Source organism: Heterodontus francisci, chromosome 2, assembly GCF_036365525.1.
Source record: "Heterodontus francisci isolate sHetFra1 chromosome 2, sHetFra1.hap1, whole genome shotgun sequence".
NCBI lineage: Eukaryota > Metazoa > Chordata > Chondrichthyes > Heterodontiformes > Heterodontidae > Heterodontus > Heterodontus francisci.
In genome coordinates, this window is record NC_090372.1 from 107328177 (window position 1) to 107355854 (window position 27678).

At 44.6% G+C, this 27678-nt stretch overlaps 1 long non-coding RNA gene across 2 annotated transcripts in view; it reads left to right on the plus strand.

Annotated features, from left to right (window-relative positions):
* Positions 1 to 16544, plus strand: part of LOC137346175 (uncharacterized) — a 60278-nt gene extending 43734 nt beyond the window's left edge. For both annotated transcript variants that reach the window (XR_010968670.1, XR_010968668.1), the window contains exon 3: positions 13075 to 16544. This is a non-coding gene — a long non-coding RNA (uncharacterized lncRNA). The remainder of the gene's footprint in view (positions 1 to 13074) is intronic.
* The last annotated feature ends 11134 nt before the right edge of the window (positions 16545 to 27678 follow it).

The window sequence follows — 27678 nt, forward strand, 5'->3', positions numbered from 1 at the left end:
GCTTCCTTTGCATTCAGTATGACTCCAACCAGCAGAGAGTTTTCCCTCTGATTTCCATTGACGCCAGTTTTGCTACGGCTCCTTGATGCCATACTCGGCCAAATGCTGCCTTGATGTCAAAGGCAGTCACACTCACCTCACCTCTGGAGTTCAGCTCTTTTGTCCATGGTTGAACCAAGGCTGTAATGAGGTCAGGAGTTGAATGGACCTGTTGGAACCCAAACTAAGCATCAGTGAGCAGGTTATTACAGAACAAGTGCCACTTGATAGCACTGTCGACAATCTCTTCCATCACTTTGCTGATGATTGGGAGTAGACCAATAATTGACCGGGTCGGATTTGTCCTGCTTTTTGTGTACAGGACATACCTTGGCAATTTTCCACATTGCCGGGTAGATGCCAATGTTGTAGCTGCACTGGAACAGCTTGGCTAGGGGCGCAGCTAGTTCCGGAGCACAAGTTTTCAGTACCTTTTTAAAAAATTTTTATTTAGAGATACAACACTGAAACAGGCCCTACGGCCCACCGAGTCTGTGCTGACCAACAACCACCCATTTTATACTAATCCTACATTAATCCCATATTCCTACCCACATTCTCTCAAATCCCTGACCATCTACCTATACTAGGGGAAATTTACAATGGCCAATTTACCTATCAACCTGCAAGTCTTTGGCTGTGGGAGGAAACCAGAGCACCCGGCGAAAACCCACACGATTACAGGGAGAACTTGCAAACTCCGCACAGGCAGTACCCAGAATTGAACCCAGGTCGCTGGAGCTGTGAGGCTGCAGTGCTAACCACTGCGCCACTGTGCCACCCTATTGTTGGGATGTTATCAGGGCCCCTAACCTTTGTAGTATCCAGTGCCTTCAGCTGTTTCTTGATTTCATGTAGAGTGAATCGGATTGGCTGAAGACTGGGGATGTCAGGAGGAGGCCGAGTGGGATCATCCACTCGGCACTTCTGTCTGAAGATGGATGCAGATTCTTCAGCCTTATCTTTTGCACTGATGTGCTGGGCTGCCCATTGTAGAGGATGGGGATATTTGTGGAGCCTCCTCCTGTAAGTTATTTAATTGTCCACCAGCATTCACGACTGGATGTGGCAGGACTGCAGAGCTTAGATCTGATCGGTTGATTGTGGGATTGTTTAGCCCTGTCTATTGCATGCTGCTTCCACTGTTTGGCAAGCAAGTAGTCCTGTGTTGTAGCTTCACCAGGCTGACACCTCATGTTTAGCTATGCCTAGTGCTGCTCCTGGAGTGCCCTCCTGCACTTTTCATTGAACCAGAGCTGGTCCCCCCGGCTTGATGGTAATGATACAGTTGGGGATATGCTGGGCCAGGAGGTTACAAATTGCAGTTGAATGCAATTCTGCTGCTGCTGATGGCCCTCAGCACCTCATGGATGCCCAGTTTTGCATTGCTAGATCTGTTCAAAATCTATCCCCTTTAGGACAGTGGTAGTGCCACACAACACAGTGTTAAATCCTGAGGAGCAAGAAACTGATGAAGAAGAAATACAGTCACTGTATCTCACTTGTACAGCCACCAGCTCAGATACTGCGCAAAATTTAGAAATTGCACAGAGGCAGGAAAGACACATGGTAAGTCACTGGGCACGAGTGGCCTGCAGACAGACCGGGGAGAGGATAGCATGGGTAACAACTTCCTGGACAGTGAGGTTCTATATGAATTCTGCTGCTGAGGACTCAGATGAGGATTTTGGCGAGGTGTCATATAGACAAAGGCTGATGGGCATTCATAATGAAATGCTTGGTGCATTGGCCAGCCTATCAGAAATCTTGCAGTCACTGCCAAAGAGCATGGAAGAGTCTGGCCCCAACTTGGTACAGGACTTTGCACAGACCTTGGAGCCCATCCTTTCCAGTGTTGAAGTGGTGGCCAATTCCATGAGAACACTTGCAGATCTGACCATGATGCAGCGTCCGATGGCTGGTGTCTCGGCTTCCATTGCAGCATAAGAAGCCACCCAACGTCCGAGCGCAGCATTGGAAGCTCAGACTGAGACCATGGAATCTCAGCTTGTTGCCATGCAGACTGAGACTGCTGCCATCATGGATGTGGATACCAGTGCTCAAAGGGGCTTTCAGTGTCTCACAGAAATCCAGCAATCCATGCTGTTACTTGCACTGCTGTGGCCCTACCCCAGGGGAGTGGCAGTGGCTCCATGGAGCACAAACTTGCTGTCCTTTCTCAGGAATGCGGCTTTCATGCTCCCACCTCTGCCACTCTGCCAATGCCTGTGTTGTTGCCTGTCAGCCAGCCGATCCAGATTGCTGTTGCTCATGCTGAGATGGCGCTATCTGAAGCTGCACTTTCTAGGCACAGAGCTGCTTGAGGTTGTCCTCCAAGGCCATTGCAGTCTTCTCCACTGAAAGTCAGCTGCCTTCCACCCGTCATGATGCAGCCACTGGGGTAGCACTGTGTACGAGCACGAGGACAGGCAAAGGCACCTGAAAGACAGGCACTAAGGGAATGCGCAAGTGTGATTAGTTGACTGTTGTATGGTATATTGGATGTAACTAGTAGAGTTAGAACATAGAACATAGAACATTACAGCGCAGTACAGGCCCTTCAGCCCTCGATGCTGCGCCGACCTGTGAAACCATCTGACCTACACTATTCCATTTTCATCCATATGTCTATCCAATGACCACTTAAATGCCCTTAAAGTTGGCGAGTCTACTATTGTTGCAGGCAGGGCGTTCCACGCCCCTACTACTCTGTGTAAAGAAACTACCTCTGACATCTGTCCAATATCTATCACCCCTCAACTTAAAGCTATGTCCCCTCGTGTTTGCCATCACCATCCGAGGAAAAAGGCTCTCACTATCCACCCTGTCCAACCCTCTGATTATCTTATATGTCTCTATTAAGTCACCTCTTCTCCTCCTTCTCTCTAACGAAAACAACCTCAAGTCCCTCAGCCTTTCCTCGTAAGACCTTCCCTCCATACCAGGCAACATCCTAGTAAATCTCCTCTGCACCTTTTCCAAAGCTTCCACATCCTTCCTATAATGCGGTGACCAGAACTACACGCAATACTCCAGGTGCAGCCGCACCAGAGTTCTGTACAGCTGCAGCATGACCTCGTGGCTCCTAAACTCGATCCCCCTACTAGTAAAAGCTAACACACCATATGCCTTCTTAACAGCTCTATTAACCTGGGTGGCAACTTTCAGGGATTTATGTACCTGGACACCAAGATCTCTCTGTTCATCTACACTACCAAGAATCTTCCCATTAGCCCAGTATTCTGCAATCCTGTTACTCCTTCCGAAGTGAATCACCTCACACTTTTCCGCATTAAACTCCATTTGCCATCTCTCAGCCCAGCTCTGCAGCCTATCTATGTCCCTCTGTAACCTACAACATCCTTCGGCACTATCCACAACTCCACCGACCTTCGTGTCATCCGCAAATTTACTAACCCACCCTTCTACACCCTCATCCAGGTCATTTATAAAAATGACAAACAGCAGTGGCCTCAAAACAGATCCTTGCGGTACACCACTAGAAACTATACTCCAGGATGAACATTTACCATCAACCACCACCCTCTGTCTTCTTTCAGCTAGCCAATTTCTGATCCAAAGCACTAATTCACCTTCAATCCCATACTTCTGTATTTTCTGCAATAGCCTACCATGGGGAACTTTATCAAACGCCTTACTGAAATCCATATAGACCACATCCACGGCTTTACCCTCATCCACCTGCTTGGTCACCTTGTCAAAAAACTCAATAAGGTTTGTGAGGCACGACCTACCCTTCACAAAACCGTGCTGACTATCTCTAATGAATTTATTCTTTTCAAGATGATTATAAATCCTATCTCTTATAACCTTTTCCAACATTTTACCCACAACCGAAGTAAGGCTCACAGGTCTATAATTACCAGGGCTGTCTCTACTCCCCTTCTTGAACAAGGGGACAACATTTGCTATCCTCCAATCTTCTGGCACTATTCCTGTCGACAATGACAACATAAAAATCAAGGACAAAGGCTCTGCAATCTCCTCCCTGGCTTCCCAGAGAATCCTGGGATAAATCCCATCTGGCCCAGGGGACTTATCTATTTTCACACTTCCCAAAATTGCTAACACCTCCTCCTTGTGAACCTCAATCCCATCTAGCCTAGTAGTCTGTATCTCAGTATTCTCCTCGACAACATTTTCTTTCTCCACTGTAAATACTGACGAAAAATATTCATTTAACACTTCCCCTATCTCCTCCGATTCCACACACAACTTCCCACTACTATCCTTGATTGGCCCTAACCTATCTCTAGTCATTCTTTTATTCCTGATATACCTATAGAAAGCCTTAGGGTTTTCTTTGATCCTATCCGCCAATGACTTCTCGTGTCCTCTCCTTGCTCTTCTTATCTCTCCCTTTAGATCCTTCCTGGCTAGCTTGTAACTCTCAAGCACCCTAACTGAGCCTTCACGTCTCATCCTAACATAAGCCTTCTTCTTCCTCTTGACAAGCTCTTCAACTTCTTTAGTAAACCACGGCTCCCTCGCTCGACAACTTCCTCCCTGCCTCACAGGTACATACTTATCAAGGACACGCAGAAGCTGCTCCTTGAATAAGCTCCACATTTCGATTGTTCCCATCCCCTGCAGTTTCCTTCCCCATCCTACGCATCCTAAATCTTGCCTAATCGCATCATAATTTCCTTTCCCCCAGCTATAATTCTTACCCTGCTGTATATGCCTGTCCCTGCCCATCGCTAAGGTAAACCTAACCGAATTGTGATCACTATCACCAAAGTGCTCACCAACTTCTAAATCTAACACCTGGCCGGGTTCATTACCCAGTACCAAATCCAATGTGGCATCGCCCCTGGTTGGCCTGTCTACATACTGTGTCAGAAAACCCTCCTGCACACACTGGACAAAAACAGACCCATCTAAAGTACTCGAACTATAGTATTTCCAGTCAATATTTGGAAAGTTAAAGTCCCCCATAACCACTACCCTGTTACTCTCGCTCCTGTCAAGAATCATCTTTGCTATCCTTTCCTCTACATCTCTGGAACCATTTGGAGGTCTATAGAAAACTCCCAACAGGGTGACCTCTCCTCTCCTGTTTCTAACCTCGGCCCAGACTACCTCAGTAGACGAGTTGATGAGGGGGAGCCAGTGGATGTGGTTTATTTGGACTTTCAGAAGTTTCGAGAAAGTCCCACATAAGAGATTAGCGTGTAAAATTAAAGCGCATGAGATTGGGGGTAGTGTATTGCAATGGATAGAAAATTGGTTGGCAGACAGGAAACAAAGAATAGGGATAAATGGGTCTTTTTCCGAATGGCAGGCTAGTGGGGTACCGCAGGGATCGGTGCTAGGACCCCAGCTATTTGCAATCTCTATTAATGATATAGATGAGGGAACTAAATGTAATATCTCCAAATTTGCAGATGACACAAAACTGGGTGGGAGGGTGAGTTGTGAGGAGGATGCAGAGGCATCAGCGTGATTTGGACAAGTTGAGTGAGTGGGCAAATGCATGGTAGATGAAGTATAATGTGTATAAATGTGAGGTTAACCACTTTGGTAGAAAAAACAGGAAGGCAGATTATTATCTGAACGGCTATAAACTGAGAGAGGGGAATATGTAACGAGACCTGGGTGTTCTCGTACTCCAGTCGCTGAAGGTAAGCATGCTGGTGCAACAGGCAGTAAAAAAGGCAAATGGTATGTTGGGCTTCATAGCGAGAGGATTCGAGTACAGGAGCAGGGATGTCTTGCTGCAATTATACAGGGCCTTGGTGAGGCCACACCTGGAATATTGTGTGCAGTTTTGGTTTCCTTATCTGAGGAAGGATGTGCTTGCTGTAGAGTGAGTGCAGCGAAGGTTTACCAGACTGATTCCTGGGATGGCGAGACTGACGTATGAGGAGAGATTGAGTTGGTTCGGATTACATTCAATGGAGTTCAGAAGAGTGAGGGGGGATCTCATAGAAACCTATAAAATTGTAACAGATCTTGACAGGGTAGATGCAGAAAGAATGTACCCGATGGTGGGGGAGTCCAGAACCAGGGGTCATAGTCTGAGTATACGGGGTAAACCTTTCAGGTCTGAGATGAGGTTGCTGTTATGGTAACCAGCATGGGCTTTTGAGATATTCAACTTTTCTGGCCTTAGAGAACAACCAATCTTAATTTATTATGGGATATGAAAGATTACCTTTGCTTTCTGAGACTTGCCTCATCTTAATAGAACTCAATGTTTCATTTTTTTCATTTTTTAATCACTCAGGAAGGTCTGTGAAACAGAAGGAAATTCTTTTATAACTGGTAAACAGTTTTTCAGTGAGAATATCTAGAGGAAGTTCAATTAATCAGCTCCCTAGAGACACACATGCCAACCTGCAAAACCAGCAGAATCTGATACTGATGCAAAAAAAACGAGATAACTCAAAAACAGATCTGAATATTGGCCTAATAATTTGCGAAGAGAGGGCAAAGTTCACTCGTTAGCAGTTTGACATAAAACAAACATGAGTGGAGTGGATATAGGGCAATCAGGCGAGGAGAATTGCACGGCCATAAGGCAGATTGCCCAATTTTCTGAATTTATGGGCTGTGTTGCAGGTATGCATTTTTCCACGCCTGATTTTCCTATATACCCCCCATCCATGTAATATTTTTCATTCAGGCACTAAAAAGGGAAATCTGCTCAAGGACTGAAAATGCAATGGGATATGGCCCTGAAACAACTTAAGCTGCAACTATATGCATAATTCCAAGGTTTTTCTATTACAGGAGAAGAACCTAAAGTGCACAGTCTGAAGCAATGATGAATTTAGAAGTTACTGAGTGGAGGAGGGGAAGTGAGTGCTTAAACCATGGAACTTGGGGAGGATTCTCCTCATTGGGGTGGAGTTCCAGTGGGGGGTGGAATTTCTGCATACCCCTCTGTATCTGCCCCACTCCAGTCCCATTTTTCTGGTTGGGCTCATTAAGTATGAAAGGCAGGCTCCTAGTGGGATTCGTCCCATCAAGAGGGAACTCACAAGTGCAAAGCTGGAAACTGCAGTGGTATTGCAATGGGGCTGCCATTGCATCACCAGAAGAGTCATCGAGGTACCTTAAAGGGGCAGAAGCATTCCAGAAATCAGACGCACAGGGCTTCAATGGGTGAGTAACATCAATGGGGGTACATCAGGATAGTTATCACTGTTTTCCAGTTCCTGCCTCCACCTGATCCACAGTGGCACTGGGAAGCCACCAGTGACTGAGAACCCACTGGGACCCACAACTTGCACCCTTGCTACAATTTGATTGGGGGTAGGCAGGGAAGAAATGGGCAGCAGTGGCCCCAGAAGGGGGAGGCGAATCCTGTTTGGGATGGTGAGATGTCAGTAAGAATCTCTGCACATTTGCTACCATTTCTGCCATACACCTGCCCCATTTCACTCTGGATCTTGATGAAATGTTCCCCCTTAATGCGATCTGCAGGCATGAAAATTTGATTGTTATTTGCATGGTTTTTGTAGCATTTTTGGAGCCTACTATAATTCTGCTTCTTAAAGCAAAAATAATTTCTCTAGTAGGGGTAAAGATAGTTTAAATAAGAAAATAAAAGTAATTCAGTCATCCCAACCAGCAGTGCATTCAGTAAGACTGTTTGCCATTGTCTACCCCATAGCAACCCAGAGGCTAGATAGTTACCAGACTGAGGCTATGCAGATTTTTACATTTTAAGTAAGCTGTGTTTATCTGAAGAACTGAAACAGAAAATACTGGAAACAAATAGTAGGTCAATCAGCATCTGCAGAAAGATAGACAAGGTAATGTTTCAGGAGTTAATCGAAAACCCTTTCATGGAACTTCAGCAGAGTTTAGGAGAAGTCAGTATCATTGAAACAAAACCTTAAAACTGATTTCTGTTTTAGACTCAGACTTAAGCATTAACACTGTTTCCCTTTCAGATGTTCAAACATTTTCTGTTTTAAAACCTCAAAAGTCTTAGGGAGCAATTTTAACTTTTGACGATAGTGAAGTCAATGAGAAGGAAAATGGGGCAAAGTATGTAATGGCGGCCAGTCTGATATGCCCCATTTTACACTATCACCAAAGGGGCTGGGAAATACTGCATGAGCCAATGAAAATAAATGGGTCAAAATCTCCATTAAAATACAGCACTTTTCTACACGTCAGATTTCTTTGGCTCTTTTATCTTAGACTATTCTTCTCCCTGCTGCTTTCACATGCGTTCAAATCCTCTGAAGAAGGAATTTTCCTCCACACAAGATCAGGGGGCAGGTTGTTCAACCTTGCCCGTCTAAGAGCGAAGTCCAAAGTACGGAAAGTCCTCATCAGAGAACTCCTCTTTGCTGACGATGCTGCTTTAACATCTCACACTGAAGAATGCCTGCAGAGTCTCATCGACAGGTTTGCGTCTGCCTGCAATGAATTTGGCCTAACCATCAGCCTCAAGAAAACGAACATCATGGGGCAGGATGTCAGAAATGCTCCATCCATCAATATTGGCGACCACGCTCTGGAAGTGGTTCAAGAGTTCACCTACCTAGGCTCAACTATCACCAGTAACCTGTCTCTAGATGCAGAAATCAACAAGCGCATGGGTAAGGCTTCCACTGCTATGTTCAGACTGGCCAAGAGAGTGTGGGAAAATGGCGCACTGACACGGAACACAAAAGTCCGAGTGTATCAGGCCTGTGTCCTCAGTACCTTGCTCTACGGCAGCGAGGCCTGGACAACGTATGCCAGCCAAGAGCGACGTCTCAATTCATTCCATCTTCGCTGCCTTCGGAGAATACTTGGCATCAGGTGGCAGGACTATATCTCCAACACAGAAGTCCTTGAAGCGGCCAACATCCCCAGCTTATACACACTACTGAGTCAGCGGCGCTTGAGATGGCTTGGCCATGTGAGCCGCATGGAAGATGGCAGGATCCCCAAAGACACATTGTACAGCGAGCTCGCCACTGGTATCAGACCCACCGGCCGTCCATGTCTCCGTTATAAAGACGTCTGCAAACGCGACATGAAATCGTGTGACATTGATCACAAGTCGTGGGAGTCAGTTGCCAGCATTCGCCAGAGCTGGCGGGCAGCCATAAAGACAGGGCTAAATTGTGGCGAGTCGAAGAGACTTAGTAGTTGGCAGGAAAAAAGACAGAGGCGCAAGGGGAGAGCCAACTGTGCAACAGCCCCAACAAACAAATTTCTCTGCAGCACCTGTGGAAGAGCCTGTCACTCCAGAATTGGCCTTTATAGCCACTCCAGGCGCTGCTTCACAAACCACTGACCACCTCCAGGCGCGTATCCATTGTCTCTCGAGATAAGGAGGCCCAAAAGAATTCTTCTAGGTGAGTGCTAACTTCCTAGACCTTTGAGAGGGCCTTCAATAACTTTATTATCACAGTAAAATGTTCGATAATGTACCAGGACAGCACACAGAAAACTCTAGCCCACCAATTCCTTCTAAGCTACTGAAGTTATCTATCCTGAGTGGTGTGAAACAGGGCTGTGTTCTCGCACCCACACTTTTTGGGATTTTCTTCTCCCTGCTGCTTTCACATGCGTTCAAATCCTCTGAAGAAGGAATTTTCCTCCACACAAGATCAGGGGGCAGGTTGTTCAACCTTGCCCGTCTAAGAGCGAAGTCCAAAGTACGGAAAGTCCTCATCAGAGAACTCCTCTTTGCTGACGATGCTGCTTTAACATCTCACACTGAAGAATGCCTGCAGAGTCTCATCGACAGGTTTGCGTCTGCCTGCAATGAATTTGGCCTAACCATCAGCCTCAAGAAAACGAACATCATGGGGCAGGACGTCAGAAATGCTCCATCCATCAATATTGGCGACCACGCTCTGGAAGTGGTTCAAGAGTTCACCTACCTAGGCTCAACTATCACCAGTAACCTGTCTCTAGATGCAGAAATCAACAAGCGCATGGGTAAGGCTTCCACTGCTATGTCCAGACTGGCCAAGAGAGTGTGGGAAAATGGCGCACTGACACGGAACACAAAAGTCCGAGTGTATCAGGCCTGTGTCCTCAGTACCTTGCTCTACGGCAGCGAGGCCTGGACAACGTATGCCAGCCAAGAGCGACGTCTCAATTCATTCCATCTTCGCTGCCTTCGGAGAATAATTGGCATCAGGTGGCAGGACTATATCTCCAACACAGAAGTCCTTGAAGCGGCCAACACCCCCAGCTTATACACACTACTGAGTCAGCGGCGCTTGAGATGGCTTGGCCATGTGAGCCGCATGGAAGATGGCAGGATCCCCAAAGACACATTGTACAGCGAGCTCGCCACTGGTATCAGACCCACCGGCCGTCCATGTCTCCGTTATAAAGACGTCTGCAAACGCGACATGAAATCGTGTGACATTGATCACAAGTCGTGGGAGTCAGTTGCCAGCATTCGCCAGAGCTGGCGGGCAGCCATAAAGACAGGGCTAAATTGTGGCGAGTCGAAGAGACTTAGTAGTTGGCAGGAAAAAAGACAGAGGCGCAAGGGGAGAGCCAACTGTGCAACAGCCCCAACAAACAAATTTCTCTGCAGCACCTGTGGAAGAGCCTGTCACTCCAGAATTGGCCTTTATAGCCACTCCAGGCGCTGCTTCACAAACCACTGACCACCTCCAGGCGCGTATCCATTGTCTCTCGAGATAAGGAGGCCCAAAAGAACAAAAGAATTCTTCTAGGTGAGTGCTAACTTCCTAGACCTTTGAGAGGGCCTTCAATAACTTTATTATCACAGTAAAATGTTCGATAATGTACCAGGACAGCACACAGAAAACTCTAGCCCACCAATTCCTTCTAAGCTACTGAAGTTATCTATGTACATCAATAGGATCTACCTCCAGGACATCACATTAAGCCTCAACGTTGTTTTAGAACATTAAGCAAACATATGAAATAGGCAATGAACAAGTGAATATGCAGCAACTAAATAACGTAATGTAGGTTTTCCTCTTTGGATGTCTGACAGGTGCAATATATCCAAGAATGGAATATATGCAGCAACCCAACTTTATCCTGCAAAGAGGGTCATGCTATGGAGTAGGCAGAAAGTAGACAGTAGCAGCAAATGACAGACGATGACCCAGTGAAAAGCCAGATAACATACCTACACATCCAACTGGTCACTCAGCAAGAATCTTGAGACAAGCTCTAATAGGCAGCACATTCACGTATTAGAAATATCCAATGTACAACAGTCAACTACACGTTTACCCCCTACCCTGACTAATAAACCATCGTTGCCCACAGCCTTATATCAGGACCCATGAATACAATAGCACTTCTGCCCAACTATTTATTACCAATTTCCATGGGACCTATTAGAACTGGAACCTCTGACCTACGCTAATCAATATTCTCTGCATTGGAGGGGGCATGGCTGGGACCTCCCAGCTGCAAATCCTTTTGAACAGCACTCCAGATGCTCAGCACTTGTGTGAAATAGGGATTGCATGGAAAGCCCAATCCCACGTGTTGAATCCTTTATCTTAAATGGGACTGACTTGCCACCTGTAGCTGCTGTGTTTGTCTCCACCTGTTTCCATGCTTATTTGCTTTTTAGCTGTTTACCTGATAACCTGTTTAGCTGCTTGGCAGGAGATGAGAATACCATGAGTTTCTTAAGCTGGGGCCCATCTGCTTTCTGTGCCTCATTCCCCCGGGATATTGTATTATATGCTTTCTATATAAGGACCATAGTTGTCCCTCTGGACATCCCTTTGTATTTTTAGGCTATTGAGAAGAAGGATCAGAGCAGGTCTGCCAGGTAGGTGGGTTGACATGCTTAGAGAATCACTTGGGACCATCCAATTGGGTGCCTCTCATGTTTGTAGGCCAGATAATTACACCTGGACGAGTCTAAAGAAACTTCACAAGGACACTGTAGATCGAAGTATATGGGGCCCTTTGTTTCTGGCAATAGGTATTGGAATTGTCCTGCTTGGAACCTCTGCCGCTGGCACTGCCAAAGTACCAGGCTGAAGAGGAGATACCCTTATCTAGCTCTCAATGACAGATGCACTCACCACTATGGGTGCATCTGGGTCTCCTGCTGAAGTAGGAGGGCAGATAATGTGGCATTATTGAGAACTGGCATCTCAAGAACAGTTTTTTTGCTGATGCCTGAAGCAAAGCAACACTAAAAATTGCATTATCTACACCAGAAACAAAATTCAACAATTCAGCAAAAGAAAAAATCATAACATTTAACCATAAAGTTTTCCAAAGAATCAAAATGCTATATTTTCTCATGGATCTTTGCCTTGTCTGCTCCTTCATTCGCACAGCTTTGATCCTTAAGCTGGATGTCCACAGGAAATCTGCCAGAACTATACACCAGAATTCCCAAGAGCTCTGCTCCCCACCATCCCCCAATTTATAACAATGCATAATCAGGCTTTAGACAAAACACAAACACAATGTCTACTACACACTGAGATAATCTCTATATCTATCCTCCTTACTTTTCTTCAGCTCTTCAGGTCAGCTAGGTGCTGAATACTGTCAGACTTCAGCTGCATCTCTCTCTCTCGCTTCTCTCATAATACAGGATCCCAGTCTGCATAATGCTAAAACTCATTCAATGCTGAAAGATCCATGTGCTCCTGCCAGACTTTAGACCATCCTCTAAGCACTGCTGGGCACTGTTCACAAACTCTGCCCTAAGTCCAAACTAGCATCCAGATCAACGAACAACCGAAGCCCGACCCCCAGCCCTTCCACCATCACCCCCACTTCAGCCCTTAACTCCCACAACCCAGTTTTTGTTCTACATATTTATTTTGCAGCACTTCCCAAAAAGCCTGTCCCCACCTGATTCTGATACCCACCTCAAACCACCTTGTTTTGTTTCTTGGACTTTAACAAAAGTTAAATTATTTTAAAGAAACATGTGTGAGAGTCTCACGGAGACATACAGGGGAGAGGAGATGGAAGGAAGGAGAGCAATAAACATTGGGTTAGACTTTCATCTTCACCACCGAGGTGGTAATCCAGAAGAATGAATTGCCCCCATTTATAAAACCTGTCTAATTTTCATTCCAGACCATCAAGATGAAAATCGATCACAAAAAGTGATGGAGAGAAAGAACAGGAACAGAACTGCAGACGCCACTGTGGGAAAAGTGTATGAAACCAATACAGATGAAAAGAGAAAAAAGTTGAACATGAAAAGAATGATAGAGAGTGGGTACAGAAAGAAGTAGAGAATGCGAAATAATTGGAGAAACAATTAAAGGAAACTTTAATCATCTGCTCCTATGAACAGATCAATTTCACAGAATGACAGAATTGTTACAGTGAAAAGGAGGCCATTTGGCCCATCGTGTCCGCATTGGCTCTCTGAAAGAGCAATTCCCTCAGTCCTATTCCCCTGCCATCTCCCCATAACCCTGCACATTCTTCCTTTTCATAATCTAATTCCCTTTTGAATGCTTCAATTGAATCTGCCTCCACCATGTTCTCAGGCAGTGCATTCCAGACTTTAACCGCTCGCTGCGTGAAAAAGTTTTTCCTCATGTCATTTTTGCTTCTCTTACCAAATACTTTAAATCTGTGCCCTCTCATTCTCGATCCTTTCACAAGTGGAAACAATTTCTCTCTATCTACTCCGTCCAGACCCCTCATGATTTTGAATACCTCTATCAAATCACCTCTCAACCTTCTCTTCAAGGAAAACATTCCTAACTTCTCCAATCTACCTTCATAACTGAAATTCCTCATCCCTGGAACCATTCTCATGAATCTCTGCTGTACTCTCTCCAATGCCCTCACGTCTTTCCTCAAGTGCGGCGCCCAGAATTGGACGCAATAGTCCAGCTGAGGCCGAACTAGTGTCTTATACAAGTTCAACATTACTTCCTTGCTCTTGTACTCTATACCTCTATTAATAAAGCCCAGGATATTGTATGCTTTATTAACTGCTCTCTCAACCTGTCCTGCCACCTTTAATGACTTGTGAACATAGACATCTAAGTCCCTCTGCTCCTGCACCCCTTTAGAATTGTGCCCTTTATTCTATGTTGTCTCTCCACGTTCTTCCTACCAAAATGAATCACCTCACATTTCTGTGCATTGGACTTCATCTGCCACCTAATCTGCCCATTCCACCGACTTGTCTATGTCCTTTTGAAGTACTACAGTATCCTCCTCACAGTTCACCATGCTTCCAAATTTTGTATCATCTGCAAACTTTGAAATTGTGCCCTGTACACCAAGGTCTGTGTCATTAAAATATATCAGGAAAAGCAAAGGTCCCAACACTGATCCCTGCGGAACTCCACTACAAACCTTCCTCCAGCCCGAAAAACGTCCATTAACCACTACTCTTTGTCTCCTGTCACTCAGCCAATTCTGTATCCATGTTGCTACCGTTCCTTTTATTCCATGAGCTACAAGTTTGCTCACAAGTCTGTTGTGTGGTACTGTATCAAATGCTTTTTGAAAGTCCATGTACACCACATCAACAGCATTGCCCTCATCAACCCTCTCTGTTACCTCCTCAAAAAACTCCAGCAAGTTAGTTAAACATGATCTTCCCTTAAGAAATCCATGCTGGCTTTCCTTAATTAACTCGCATTTGTCCATGTGACTATTGATTTTGTCCCGAATTATTTTTTCTATAAGTTTTCCCACCACTGAAGTTAAACTGACTGCCTTGTAGTTGCTGGGCTTACCGTTACACCCTTTTTTGAACAAGGGTGCAACATTTGCAATTCTCCAGTCCTCTGGCACTACCCCCGAGTCTAAGGAAGACTGAAAAATTATGGTCAGTGCCTCTGCGATTTCCACCCTCACTTCCCTCCGTATCCTTGGATGCATTTCATCTGGCCCTGGTGTTTTTATCCATTTTAAGTTCAGACAGCTGATCTAATACTTCCTCTTTATCAATGTTAAATCCCTCTAGCGTCTGACTTACCTCCTCTTTCAGCACTGCCTGGGTTGCATCTTCTTCCTTGGTAAAGACAGGTGCAAAGTATTCATTTAATACCTCAGCTATGCCCTCTGCCTCCATGTGTAAATCCCTTTTCTGGTCCCTAATCGGCCTCACTCCTACTTTTATCGCCATTTTACTATTTATATGCCTATAGAAAACTTTGGGATTTCCTTTAATGCTAGCTGCCAGTCTCTTCTCATGCTCTCTCTTTGCTTCTCTTATTTGCTTCTTCATGTCCCATCTGGACCTTCGAAATTCAGCCTGGTTCTCGATAGTATTTTCTGCCTGGCATCTGTCATAAGCACACTTTTTCTTCACTAATCTTAATCTCTACCTCTTTTGTCATCCAGGGAGCTCTGGATTTGTTTGCTCTACTTTTCCCCTTCGAGGGAACATACCTTGACTGTGCCCGAACTATCTCTTCTTTGAAGGTAGCCCATTGTTCATCTACCTGTTTTCCTGCCAGCTTTTGACTCCAATTTATTCGCCCCAGCTCCATTCTTACCCCATTGAAGTTGGCCTTCTCCTAGTTAATTATTCTTACCCTGGAATGCTCTTTGTCATTTTCCATTGTCAGCCTAAACCTTATGTTACAATGATCACTATCCCCAAAATGATCCACTTGGCCCACCTCATTCCCAAGAACCAGGTCTAGCCATGCCTCCTTTCTTGTTGGACTAGCAACATACTGTCAGAGAAAATGTTCCTGAACACACTCTAAGAACTCTTGCCCTTCACTGCCTTTTATGCTACGATTGTCCTAATTTATGTTTGGATAATTAAAGTCCCCCATTAAAATTACCTTATACTTTTTGCACCTCAGTGATTTCCTTGTAAATTTGTTCCTCCACGTCCTTCTCACTAGCTGGTGGCCTATAGACAACACCGAGCAATGTAACTGCACCTTTTTTGTTCCTTCGCTCTAGCCAAATTGATTCTGTCCTCAAACCCTCTTGGACATCCTTTTTCTCCAGCACTGCAATGGTCTCCTTAATCAATACCTCCATCCCTCCCCCTTTTTTCCCTTTCCTATCTTTCCTGAACACTTTGTATCCAGGAATATTTAACACCCAGTCCTGCCCTTCTTTGAGCCAGGTCTCTGTTATAGCCACAACATCATATTTCCACATGGCAATCGGCGCCTGTACCTCACCAGTCTTATTAACCACACTCTGTGCATTCACATACATGCACATTAACCCTGGTTCAGACATTATTACTTTCTCCCTTACTCTGACCCCACCTCATAACTTACTATTCCCTACTCTTGTGCTATCTATCTCCCCCAGTATTCTGTGCACCTTAGTGTTCCTCTCTAATACTTGCTCCTGGTTCCTACACCCCTGACTTGTTATCAGTTCTGCTTCCCTCCAATCTGTCATTCAATATTTTCTTGTTCATCTTGTATTATATTTGTATTTCTGTATTTTCTATCTTCATTTTGCATACATTCATTTGCTTGTTTCACTGAAGTATCGTTTCTCCTTCCCCAAATTTAACCTAGTTTAACCCTTAGACTTCCAGGATGACTGTTCATGTTTAGTTCCAACTCACATCCAATGAAACAAACAGTAATAAAGCTACTCACATATAAAGGATACTTTTCGCAATGTGTAATATTTACTCGAAATATCAAAAATAAACCGGAAAAAGGCAATTCTAAACTTTTAAATAATTAAATGCATTGGGGTTATTTTGGCCAACGGGAGAAAACAAGATCAAAATGGCTGCTGTGCTAATACGAAATACCTGTTTGTAAGTCTGGATTTTCAGGCTAATTGGTGTTATCATAATTTGAGTGTGCCTGCAGGTGCTGAAACCGACAACTGCAGGTTTAACACTCAAGCGCTGATTAGACACAGTTTTCCTGGAGCTTTATATGCAGCCTGCACTTACCCACCTCCACTGAAGGTATGGAATGTGCTGGTTGTGAGAGGAGCCAATGTGGAAGGATGTCTCTGGGACATGGAGAATATGCACTCACCTTCTCTGATGTGGCATTGAAAATTCTGCTGGAAGAGGTAGAGAGAGGAGGAATGCCCTCTACCTGCAAGTGGGGGAAGGATTCCCCATAGGCAACTAATCCAGTTCACATGGGAATAGATTGCCCAGGACATCACAGTCAGGGGCCCTGGCCCCAGGAAATGGCTCCAGTGCTGCAAGAAATGTAATGACTTGACCTGAGTAGTCAAGATAAGATCCCATCTCACCAATGCACTACTCAACAACTGCATTACCACCACCACCACCACAACCTCAATACGCTTCATCCACCAACTAACCACTGGCATTCATATGCCCCATGCTATTACATCCTTTATAGCCACATTTCACAGCTAAGATACATTTCACAGCTTTTCAACCATGTGAGACTCACACACATATAAATGAACACAGCTGTCAGTACACTCATTGACTATCACCAATGTTTTTCTTAGGAACATAGAAGCAGGAGTAGGCCATTCAGCCCATCGAGCCTGCTCCGCCATTCAATATGACCATGGCTGATCAATCCACTTCAATGCCTTTTTCCCACACTATCCCCATATCCCTTTATGTCATTGGTATTTAGAAATCTGTCAATATCTGCTTTAAACATATTCAATGATTGAGTTTCCACAGCCCTCTGGGGTAGGGAATTCCAAAGATTCACAACACTCTGAGTAAAGAAATTTCTCTTCATCTTTGTCCTAAGTGGCTTCCCCCTTATTTTGAAATTGTGTCCCCTGATTCTAGACTCCCCAACCAGGGAAAACATCTTAGCTGCATCTACCCTGTCTATCCCTTTAAGTATTTTGTAGGTTTCAATGAGATCACCTCTCATTCTTCGAAATTCCAGAGAATACGAGCCCAGTTTCCCCCATCTCTCTTCATAGGACAGTCCCGCCATCCTGGGAACAAGTCTGGTGAACCTTCGTTGCACTCCCTCTATGACAATAATAACCTTCCTAAAGTAAGGGGACCAAAACTGCATACAGTACTCCAGGTGCAGTCTAACCAAGGTTCTTTACAATTGAAGCAAGACTTTGCTACTCCTGTATTCAAATCCTCTTGCAATAAAGGCTGACATACCATTAGCCTTCCTAATTGTTTGCTGCACCTTCATGTTAGCTTTCAGTGACTTATTGACAAGGCCACCTAGCTCCCTTACATCTACACTTTCTAATCTCTTAATATTTAAGAAATACTCTGCTCCTACCAAAATGGATAACCTCACATTTTTCCACATTATATTCCATCTGCCACATTCTTGCCCACTCACTAAGTCAGTCCAAGTCCCCTTAAAGCCGCTTTGCATTTTCCTCACAACACACATTCCCACCTAGTTTTGTGTCATCTGTGAACTTCCAGGAAAAAAAGGCACATTATAGGCAGCATCAGGAGCTAATCTGGAATGGTCCACATTTTTAAAAGTTCATTCTTGGGATTTGAGCATTGCTGGCAAGTCCTGCGTTTATTGCCCATCCCTAATTGCCCTTGAGAAGGAGACCACCTCGAAGGACAGCACTGACTGTGATCTGGAGGGGAGTGGCAGACACTGTGGTCACAGGCAGAGCAAGGGACATTCCATTTATCGGTATGTGGCGCCTCCAGCTTCCTTACAGACGCACAACAATTCTTGATTCCAAATCACCTGATGCTATCCTCACTCCCCATCTTCATATGATCTCATCATACACACTCTCCTGTGTGTATCATTCCAGCTTTATTATTACAGGTTCTCAGAAACAAGATCCACCTAGTCCTGTGGAGCTAGTGCAAGATAAGCAACAGCCACCTCACCCCTCCCCGCAATTCCCCGGAGGCAGAGGCGAAGGAGGAGGACGCCGAGGTGGAGGAGATCGTTTCTGTGCTGTATCACTCTATGACTCTAAAACTCTAAGGCACTGTCAATTGCTGCCACTATCACAGACAGCAGCTCAGAGACTGGCACCATACATAACTTGGAGACTAGCTTAGAAGAGGAATCCTCACAGTGGGAAGCACTGGCACAAATGGGCAGCAGTCATTCAAGATGGAAGGGACACCACAGGTGCCAGCTTTCTGGACATTGGGCAAGGTTGCATAGAAACATAGAAAATAGGAGTAGGAGTAGGCCATTTGGCCCTTCGAGCCTGGTCCACCATTCATTATGATCATGGCTGATCATCCAACTCAGTAGCCTGTTCCCGCTTTCGCCCCATACCCTTTGATCCCTTTAGACCCAAGAGCTATATCTAACTCCTTCTTGAAAACATACAATGTTTTGGCCTCAACTGCTTTCTGTGGTAGCGAATTTCACAGACTCACCACTCTCTGCGTGAAGAAATTTCTCCTCATCTCAGACCTGAAAGGTTTATTTCGTATCCTCAGACTATGACCCCTGGTTCTGGACTCCCCCACCATCGGGAACATCCTTCCTGCATCTACCCTGTCAAGATCTGTTAGAATTTTATAGGTTTCTATGAGATTCCCCCCCTCACTCTTCTGAACTCCAGCAAATATAATCCTAACCAACTCAATCTCTCCTCATACGTCAGTCCCGCCATCCCAGGAATCAGTCTGGTAAACCTTCGCTGTACTCCCTCTATAGCAAGAACATTCTTCCTCAGATAAGGAGACCATTGCATGCTAATTTTCCTGTAGAGGAGTCAGATAAGGACCTCGCAGGGCCAAGCTTTAGAAGAAGACTGATGGATTTGACATACCAAATATTTGGTGCAATGGACAGCCTATAACTTGTAGTTAGTGGGATGGAGGAGTCTGCACCTTGGTTCGTGGCTGGATGTAAAGTCTGTAATTCTTTCTCTCCAGTGTGGAGAGGCTGGTGACTTCCAGCCAGTGACATCATATGGAGCCGGACATCATGCAATGTCTGATCGCTGAGGTTGCAGCTTACAATAAAGTTATTGCAGCTTGCATGGAATGGCAAAGTTCTACAATGGAAGACCAAACAGTTTCTATTCAAATACTTTTGTCTTCCCTAGAATGGCAAACTGCTGCAACGGAAGCTCAGGCAGCTGCCATGGTTCCTCAGTTGAAAGGACTTGCAGAGTGTTTCCAATGCCCAGAGATCTGCCCTTCCCAAGACAGTGGCATGGGAATCATGGAGCAGGAGCCTACTGGCCTCTCTCTGAATCGCAGCATTGCTGCTCCCTCCCCTGCCACTGCTCCATTGTCCTTACCATTGGCTGTCAGCCAGCTGGCCTAGACTGCTGAAGCCCATGCTGAGATGGTGCTATCTGAGGCATGGCCATTATGGCCCACAGTCTCTCAAAGGCATCCCAGGAGGACACCTGGACTGCCCTCTTCAGATTGTCAGCTGCTATCCATCTCATGTGCTGCTGCCACTGGGGTTGTACTTCATAGAAGCACCATAGTAGACAACAGCACTTGTAGCTAGTCACTGAAGATAAACACCAGGGTGAATAGTTCAACATTTGTGAGTGCTGTTGGCTGCGTAATGTTTGTTTTTGATATAGATGAAGATTGATGACGGAAATTGGGTAGAGATGGAATCGGTGGTCTTTTTTTATTGTGATCTTCATGGCCAAGTTAGGGGTCCCATGCTCAGGGTTACGAGCCATGACCAACGGAGGAACCAACGTATTTTCGGTAGTGGTGATGGAAGAGCTGGAACCTCAAGGGACAATGGCTGCTTACAGGTGGAGGATTCTTTGGAAGAGACCCTGTGTTCCCTTTAAAGCACACATGAGGAAGGCAATGGGAAACTTAAGGGTTACGCTATGTTGTGACAAGAGAGAATTTATGACTAACATGAGACTTGCCTGGAAAAGTAGTTTCATTTTGAACTGTTAAAAGCCAGTGGGTTTGGGCTGAAGCATCCATTAGAAGTTTAGATGGACCTGCCAGGAGTGCAGAAGAAAGCTATTACCTCTTTTGAAGAATTTCTGCTATTGAAAAGCAAAACCCTGTATGAAGTGGGACTTTTGCCTTCTGCATTTTTAAGAAACCCTGAATATCTGCTGAAACCTTGCATCTCCAAATGAACTTTGTATCGAATGTGTGTGAGAACTGACACCTGTTGCTGCACACCTGATGAAAGACCTATGTGAAGCCTTCTGCAGTTGAATTTCTTTGACTGTCTACCCAAAACTGTTGACTGTTCATCAATCTCGCCTGGAAAGACTCCTATTTGCTACCAACTATTCGACTTTGGGACACCTCACCAAACCAAAGGACTTCCTTCCAGATCATTGCAGTCTATGTATTTTTTTATTCCTTCTATTTCTTTGTAACAGCTGTAAACCAAAATCCTCTTTTTTTCCCCGTTAACCAGTTTTAGGATGTATGTGCTTGAGGGCTAGGATAATAATATGGGGCTTTAATATTTCAATTCATGCATATAATTACTTCATGATTGATTAAGACTTGGTTTTATAATAAACGGATAATATTGTTGTTTATTAAAGAAACCTGGTTGGTGTGCTTTATTCTGGGGACAAATAGAGTATCTAATTAGCTGTTTCAGTAAGTGAGAACATTTATTGATATGCTGTGACCTGTGGAGAAGTGGGACTGAATTAACAGTGCATTCTTCCCATTTCGATAGTAACAATGTGGCAAAACTGCTTGGAATCTGATGGTGCAGCACATCTCTCAAAAGTGCTCTACAATTAGATGACTGCCAGTGTCCCTCCCAAGTGTGGGTCATCTACCTAGCAACCTCTGACACTCCCTCGGGTCCCCTCATCCTCCTCCTCCTCCTTTTCTTCTTCCCCTTGTGGCACTTCAGCTTGACCCAGTGGCACAATTGCTAGTGGTAACAGCTGGTCTCTCATGATCCCTAGATTGTGGAGCATGCAAAAAATCACCACATGTTTGGACACCTTCGCAGCCGAGTACTCCTGGGAATCTCCTGACCCTTCAAGGCATCTAAACTTTTGTTACAGGACCCCAATGTCCTGCTCAATGATATTCCTGATACCGGAGCGGTACTCATTGAATAAGTGCTCAGCTGGTGTCTGGAGTTTCTCAGAAGAATTGTGAGCCATAGCATTGGAGGGTATCCCTTGTCACCCAATAGCCAGCCATGCACATTTAATTGGGGTGCAAAGATCTGAGGGATGGATGACTGTCTCATTATAAAAGCATGGTACAACTTCCTGGATAGCAGACAGTCACTAGGCTAGGTCACTAAATGTATTTAAGGAGGCGGTAAATAGATTTTTGAAATCTCGGGGAGTCGAGGGTTAGGCACAGCAGGCCCGAAAGAGAAGTTGAGGACTGGGACAGATCAGCCATGATCTTATTGAACGACGGAGCAGGCTTGAGGGGCTGAATGGCCTACTCCTGCTCCTATTTCTTATGTTCACCTGCAATGATGCACTGCTGATAGTTGCAGGCAAGCTGTACATTTAGGGAATGGAATTAATTCCTGTTCCTGTACACCTGGAAGGTCGCTGTTGGGACCGTGGGCCGATATGTTTCCGCCTCCGGGCAATCTTGCCAGAGGCGGCGAGACACTGAATTCACTGGCCACTTGGGGCCAGGATCCTTTCCACAATGATGGACTGTGGCCACAAATAACTTTAATAATTTCACACACCTTCTGAGGGTACATCCATCTTGAGATGCCCTCATCTTCTCCTGCCTGCCGCGGCAGCACCCAACCCTTCCGATGGGGCTGCCGGCAAGACATCGCTGTGGGCCCTCCAATTAGCTCAGCTGGGTGCCTGTTCCACCTGCTGTCCTTAATTGGATGGCGCTCCCAGAGGTGGCTTCTTAATTGGCCACCTCCAGTAAGCTTGTGCAGGCGGGCGGACAGGCGTCACCAGTGGGATTGGGACCAACTTTTGGTCCTGACCTCAGAAAATCTTCAAAGGTGGTTACATTCTGCCCAAAGTGTCTCAAAAGTCTTTTTCAAACACAATTTACTCAATCGATTTCGAGCAGCAATTGAACATTGAAAGTTGCGCATGGCTTTAAGTCACACTCGAAATCCTCAGCAATGACTTATTTACTCCTGTTCAGCTGGTTGTCGCTAGGACAGGTTGTTAAAAGAAGCATTAGCCATCAAAATGGCATGCAGCCTCTTTAATGATTCTCTGGGCAAACCATCCTAGTGCATGTTTAATTCTTTTACCAAGGTGGCACCTTGCACTGAACGCAGGCTTAACCAGCACTGCAGCTTAGACCCCATCTTAGCAGCCCCAGCGACTCTTTAGCACCTAAAAGTATCTGGGGACATTTTTCCCAGTGGTCCCTAATTTCTAGTTCTTTCATTTACACTTCATTGGATCAGAGACATCTAAATATTCCATTGATATTCCATTTCAACTTTAAAACCCACTCTGAGGCCCTTAGCAATATGTATCCCTTGTGCCATTAGTGCTAGAGCACAAATAACAGGGCATACAGTCTGCTCATGTCTCTTTATTCCATGGTATGATCATACATCAGCCACCAAGCTGACGTAATTTTAATAGATGGTAAATGGGGTGGTGACCCAGTGCAACCATGTATATCCCAAATTCTGCCACCCAGATTATAATGCATTAGCACCAAATGAATGGAGGAAATTCTTTAGTTAGTCTCCCCGGGCTAAAAATTCAGCAATAAAAACCAGAAAAGTAGATTAGAATCCAGATACACCAGGTCCTGGTTTGCATCAAGGATTCCATGGGCCCTGTAAAGATGGAGCTTCCACCTGTCCCTTACAATGTGTAGGAGAGTTCCGAGGTGGGGATTGCCAGCGTAGAATGCAAGTATATCTACAGCTTCATGGGGATATCTTGCACTAACGGCTATGCACTTGGTGAGGCCTAGCTGCCAAACACTGTGTCTGGGTTTAGGCTGGATTTGTAGTTCAGGCCTCTGAAGAAAAAAAAATGACTTTTAAAAAAGTGTAAATGTGCCCCTGGCAAGCTGAGTTGTAGTTTGCAGATTGTTGCCGGCAGTCTGGCACCTTAGATGCATCCTTGGTGGTAGGGGCACCCAAACAATCATATTTGAATTAAGGGATTTTCCTTTCCAAACTTTGCTAGTCAGTGGTAGAGCTTCTGGGTGGGGCATTTGCAGAAACTTGTCCCTGTTGGACTTCAAGCATCCATTCTCCTCCCTCACCAATTATCTCTTTCTATTCTTTCTTTCAACAATTTTATTTTATTACTTTAATTTTACTTTTACGCTATTTTCATTACTATGTCTTACTCTGCCTATTTTTGACATTCTTTCATGAAGATTATGTTAAACACTTTGCTAATCACTGTTTTGTACTTTGTAGATCCATTTCAGTGGTGGAATAGGCTCAAATGATACTTTTTGAGCCTATCACGTGACAAGTTTAAATAAAGACATGACGATTTTACAGATACAACCAGTTCAATCTTTTGAACATTAAATGGAAAGAGCCATTGTTAGTCTGAAAATGGGTTTGAGCTAATGGGTGAAAACAAAACTATTCATCTCTTCCTCCTCTGCAATAAATGGCAGCCCTGCAGAACTTACTTCTTTCCAATGATTGGAAAACATTTCTTGCAAAATGGTAAGTATGAAAGAGCTGATGAATAGAATTTGCATGTACAAGGCACTTTATTTGCAAAGGAAGATTAAACCTGAAATGTACTTACCAGTTTTGAAATTGTAAGAAAAATTAAAATTGAAAGCATTCACAATTCAAAAGACTAAAAATTTCACAGAGAGGAAGAAATAAGGTATGTTTTCTTTAGAACACCTGAAAGTGGATTTTAATAGTTTATCTATCAGCTTACTTTAATGAAACAGGCAGAGATAGTGTTATCACTATCCAGTGAACAGAAACAGATGGACCATTTACTCTGACTTTTAATTTGAGATGCAAATTAGGAACAATCTGATTGGCAGGATTTTACTGAAATTGGTCCTACATGTACTTAGAATCATAGAATGGTTACAGCACAGAAGGAGTCCAGTCGGCCTATCATGTCTGTGCTGGCTCTCTGTAACAGTAACTCACCTAGTCCCACACCCCTGCCTTTTCTCCATAGCCCTGCAAGTTCAGATAATTATCCAGTTCTGTTTTGAAGGCCTTGATTGAGTCTGCCTCCACCACGCTCTCAGGCAGTGCATTCCAGATCCTAACCACTCGTTGTGTTAAAAAAAAATTCCCTCAGGTCGTTGTTGTTTCTTTTTACTTTTTTTTATTATTCATTCGTGGGATGTGTGCATCATTGGTAAGGCCAGCATTTATTGCCCTGGAGAAGCATCCTTGCCTTCTTGAACTGCTGCTGTCCATGTAGTGTAGGTATATCCCACAGAGCTGCTTAGATAGAGGCTGGGTGGGCTGTCCAGTTTTATTCGTATTCAAATTTTCTGTAGCAGTTTGATACAAATGCTAGGTTTGCTAGGCCACTTCAGAGGGGAGTTAAGAGTTAACCACATTGCTGTGACTCTGGAGTCACAGGTAGGCCAGATTGGGTAAGGATGGCAGATTTCCTTTCCAAAAGGAGATTAGTTAACCAGATGGGTTTATAATGACAAAATAGCAGTTGCAGGGTCATCATCACTGAGAATAGCTTTTTATCCACCACCAGATTTATTTAATTAATTGATATTAAATTCCTGAAGTTGTTTTGGTGGGATTTGAACACATGGGGCTGGATTTTGTGTAGGAGGCGGATGTCATGATGTGTTATGCTGAACGATGATTTTTATTTCATCGGTTGGAAGCCTAAATTAAACTTTTAAAAAGAAAACTGCAAACCCAAATTCAACTTTTAAAAAGAAAACAGCTAAGATGGCCACCGCAATTTGCATTGAAATATCTCACTGCCCAAGGTATCGAAGTGGAGATACATGTCTGAATCGCCCTCATCCAGAACAACGGCTTGAGCAGTTTGAATGCTACCTGGTATCACCTTCATTAGCAAGATATTCAAAGCCATTTTAGAACATTAACACCAGTGGAGACGAACTTCAAAGGGTAAATATTGAAACAATAAGATCTGAGAGAGATTGGAATTCTTATACTTGGGTCTTATTAAAGTGCAAAAGAGAATACACCGGGCCAATCATGTGACAGTCTCTCCATCTGTGGGAAAACTTGGAATTTCTTTTGAACACATCAGACAATCATTTAAGGTAACTAGTGCAGGACCCAAGTGGTCGGTCTCTCTCGCTTTCTCTTTCCAATTAACACTGTATGTTTTGAACTCTGCCTGCGAGCTGCAATACATCCAAGTATATCATTGCTGCAGACAGAGACTCTGGGGAGAAAGCCATCTACATCACTGTCTCCAAGAAAATACTGAACCAGGTGGCCAGTTCTCCCAGCCAGGAACTTCAGGACTACAAATTCATCTGGAAGATAACTGAATTACCAGACTCCACAGACTGCATATTATTTTGTTTGTTCTGGACTCTGATCCAACCAAATTATCCTTCTTCACACTGTAACCTATTTGTGTGTATGTGTGTATGATTCTTGTATGTGGATGTGTGTGAAAGTTGGAGCGTAGTTTATTATTTTACTTACATCGGGTTTTGATTTTAAGTACAATAAACTAACCTCATTCTTGTTTAAACTCAAGAAAACCTGTCCGATTGGTTCTTTTATGATCCTAGCACATAAAGTGTTAAACACTCACTGAATTAATAAGCACATCTACTGTTTAAAAGAAATAAACCCTGTTGCGGTCAAACAAGGAGAGGGACCTGATCGTTACAGCGGGGCTCCAGGCGCCGGGCCGAAAAGGCAGGGGGATCCCTGCCTTGGCCTTTTCCTGCTCCCTCCGTTTTTTTTCCATCAAAGTTTCATGAGCCGGGATTTCCCATCCCTTTAAAGATGGGGATCCCGCCTCCATGAACTGCAGCAGAATCAGAGGGCTGGCAGCTGAGCAGTATTGGCAGTGCCACTGGGAGCCGTGGCACTGTTGGTACTGCAGAGTCCTTGGACCCAGGCCCAAAGCTGGAACCCCAGACCAGTGGTAGGTGGGAGAAGCCACCGGGATCAGTCCGGAAGGCGCCAGCAAGGGGGAAATGTGGTGGTTGTGTCGTCCAGTGAGAGGGGAGTCCCAGGTGATGGTGGTTCCTGGCAGGGGTCCTCTGTGGATTTCCCCAAAGTCTGCAAGGAGGTATCCTCGTGTTACAAGGCATCCTCCCCGTGTGGCAGAGGCCCTTACCCCCATATTTAATAATTTGTTTGTAAAAAAAGTATAGTGCCAGAGGACTGGAAGATAGCTACTGTAAATGTGTATAGTAATGCCTTTGCTATCTCTTCCCCAGATTCTTTTAAAATGCATGGAAGCAGTCCATCTGGACCAAGGGCTTTATCCTCTTTGAGTTTGATTAATTTATTCATACATCTTGTTTTATTTTAAGTACATTTACTTCATTATGCATCTCATCATTCAATTCCTATATTTGAGAAGAGGGGGGGCAGAACATGCCCAGGGAATTATGGACCAGTCAACTTAACATTGGTGGTACGAAAAATAATGGAATCCCTACTAAAGGGGAGAATAGACAAACATCCAGAAAAGAAAAATATAAGAATGAATAGTCAGCATGGATTTCAAAATATAAAATCTTGTTTGACCAAATTTTTTGAGAAGGTACAAAGAAAGTAGGCAATGGTTCTGCAGTAGATGTAAGTTATCTGGATTTTCAAAAGTCCTTTTAAGGATGCATGGCGCCAGGGGTAAAGTATTAGCATGGATAGAGGATTGGTTGACTAACAGGAAGCAGAGAGTGGGGATAAAGGAGTGCTATTCTGGTTGGCAATCAGTCACTAG